Genomic DNA, 3,158 nt, shown 5'->3' with positions numbered 1-3,158 from the left:
AGGGTCAGTTGTTGGTGGTTAATATTTGCAGTAAAGTGCTGCACTTGATAATGCCACTATTTCTTTCTTGTCTTGGTGGGAAGCAGACAGCAAGAATTGGGATTTCCACTTTATATCCTAATTCTGGTTCATTTTTAAGGCTCCCAGATCCTGCAACAATGAATTTAGTAAAAGCTTATCTTAGAAAGAATTCCTTCACCATCAACTCCCAGAAAAGGGGTTTCTCGGATGCTTTTCTTTCCAAGGCATGGCACAAAAATGATCATATCTCAGGTTAGAAGACAGGCACTAAAATAGATTGTTTGCAAAAATAGCCACAATTGTTCCTCTCTGTATGCACTTCTTGAATCTGGTGTTTGACTTATTTTGTCCAATAAAATGCTATGGAAGACCCAGCAAATGCTGAACCTGGGCCTTAAGAAACCTCACAGGCTTCAGCTCTCTTGGAACCCTGTCCGCTACTGAGCACATAGCCCAGAACTGCCTAGTGGCGCTTGCAAGACAATATGGAACAGGGTCAACCCATCCTAGCCAAAGCACCAGGACATTTGAGAGTTCAGCCATGATTGTCAAGGCCATCCACAGGACACAGAAGAAACCAGAAGAACCACCCGGCTGATCCCAGCCCAAATGGTCAATCTTCAGAAACATGAGCTAAGTAAATGATGGTTATTTTGAGACCCTAAACTTTGAAGTGGTTTGTGATATAGCAAATAGATGTCAGCATTTTGGCTAAATCGTATCCTACAAAATTTATATTTCCTGATGGAATGAGAAATCATACTACAAAAAAAGGAAGGAAATTTGAGGGACAGGCCAGATGAGATTAAGGAAGTTGAGCCTGGTCATGTTGCCAGCCAGAGGTCTCCCGATTGTCCTGCAGAGTCATCTAACCCTGGCCATAAAAAAGTCTGTTCAATCACTAGCACATTCTGGTTAAGCAGAGAGAAGAATTTTTTTTTTAATTTTAAAGATGTGGGGTACAATTCAGGGTTAGGTATACAAGTGTTCATTATGCAGGTACCCTTGCTGATGAGGTATGCCCCCCTCCCTTGGCAGTTTCCCACTACTGCCAATCCTCCCTCCCCCAGCAGTTTCCCACTACTGTCAATCCTTTTCTTATAGTATTATGATAATTGTTCAGGATTCGCTTATGAGTGAGAACATGTAATATTCAGTTCTTAGTTTCTGTGATAGATCACTCAGTATTATAGACTCTAAGTCCATCCCAGTTGCAGTGAAGTTCATAATTTTGTCCTTCTTTGTGGCTGTGTAGTATTCCATCATGTATATGTTCCACTTTTTTTTTTAATCCAGTCTTCTTTCAATGGGCAGCATAGTTGGTTCCATGTTTTTGCTATAGTGAACAATGCTGCAATAAACATGCATGTGCAGATATCTTTTTTACAGAGTGATTTGAGTTCCTCTGGGCATATTCCCAGTAAGGGGATTGCGGGGCCATATGGGAGGTCAATTTTTAGATCTTTTAGGAATTGCCAAACTGTTGTGCACAGAGGTTGTACTAGTTTACACTCCCACTGTAGAAGTGTTCCCTTTTTGCCACATCCTCTCAGAGAGAAGAAATTTTAATAAGTTATAATTCTATTTGCTACTATGCTTACCCAAGTCCTCATTTATTTCACACCTAGTTTATTGTAACAGCTGATTTGTCTTACTCCTGGATTTATTTCTACTTCTATTGTTGTCTACAATCAAACAAATTTTGGTTTTAATATCTCTTTCAGTATGTTGCTCTTTACTCAAAATTCTTCAAAATGTCTCTATTTCCTACTGCACAGAAATAGTATCTGAAAACAAAATTAGCAAATAAATCAAATAAATACTTAATAAATTGGAATTCAAAAAAATAAAAAGTCAGTTATTCTAAACATACTATTAAAAAATTTTTAAAGTCACAATTCTTTGTGAAATATTTTGTAAATCTCATATCTGATGAAGGAACTGTAAGAAGAGAATTTTTTTTTTTTGAGTCGAAGTCTCACTCTGTCACCCAGGCTGGAGTACAGTGGCTCAGCCTATAATCCTAGCACTTTAAGAGACTGAGTGGATTACCTGAGCCCACGGGTTCGAGACCAGGCCAGGCAACTTGGCAAGACCTCCTCTCTACAATAAATTAAAATTTAGCCAGGCGTGGTAGTGCGTGCCTGTAGTTCCAGCTACTTGGAAGAGTGAGGCAGAAGGATCACCAGAGCCCAGCAGGTCAACGCTGGGATGGCCATGAATGTGTCACTGCACTCCAGCCAGGGGGTGGGAGTGAGACTCCAACTAAAAAAAAAAAGTAACAATACAGGGGGTCAGTTCAGAGTCTGAGACTAGTTTGGGAGTTATTTAGGGCTGCTGGAGCCACTGCTGTTGAGTTTGATCATTTACAATGTCAAGCTTTGAAAACGTAAGTTTCTACCAGACAGGTTATAGCATCGATGATCTATCACAGCAGTCTTATGAGTATGGAGGAAGTGGAGTACTCTACCACAAACAGTATGTTGACTATGACTACTCACAACAAGGCCAATGTGTCCCTCCACACATGACATGATGCAGCCACAATGGCCATACCCTGGCAGATTTTCCAGCCAACTCAGGCACAAACTCTAGCTTCACCTCAGCCCTTCTATGGAAACAACTTTGAGGATGAGCCACCTTTATTAGAAGAGTTAGGTATCAATTTTGACCACATCTGACAAAAAACACGAACAGTGTTACATCCATTAAAAGTAGCAGATGGAAGCTTCACGGATGAAAACGATTTGGCAGGACCAATGGTTTTTTGTCTTGCCTCTGGAGCCACGTTGTGACTGGCTGGCAAAATCCAGCTTGGCTATGTATGTGGGATCCATGCAATTGGATATCTACGAATGTTTTGTTTATTAAACTTAATGAACATGGCAGGTATTTTGTTTGGTTGTGTAGCAAGTGTCCTTGGACATTGTCTTCTGCTCATGATTTTACTTTGCAGCTTTGCAATGATATTTTCTTTGTAAGGAATGGTAGGAGTCATTCTCACTGCGAGATTGTTGGATGGTCTAACTTTTCTTTCTTTCTTTTTTTTTTTTTTTTTTTTTGAGTTGGAGTCTCACTCTGTCGCCCAGGCTGGAGTGCAGTGGCCGTTCCCGGCCACCGCAGCCTCGACCTGCTGG

At 40.7% G+C, this 3,158-nt stretch overlaps 1 pseudogene; it reads left to right on the top strand.

The window, feature by feature from the left end:
• The first annotated feature begins 2,392 nt into the window (after positions 1-2,392).
• LOC103252840 overlaps positions 2,393-3,158 on the top strand; it is a 1,235-nt pseudogene continuing 469 nt past the window's right edge.

This window comes from Carlito syrichta, unplaced genomic scaffold (assembly GCF_000164805.1).
Source record: "Carlito syrichta isolate Samal-C Ts95f unplaced genomic scaffold, Tarsius_syrichta-2.0.1 Scaffold172482, whole genome shotgun sequence".
In the NCBI taxonomy this organism is placed as follows: domain Eukaryota; kingdom Metazoa; phylum Chordata; class Mammalia; order Primates; family Tarsiidae; genus Carlito; species Carlito syrichta.
Note: the sequence above shows the minus strand (reverse complement) of the source record. Positions and strands in the feature narration are given on the sequence as shown.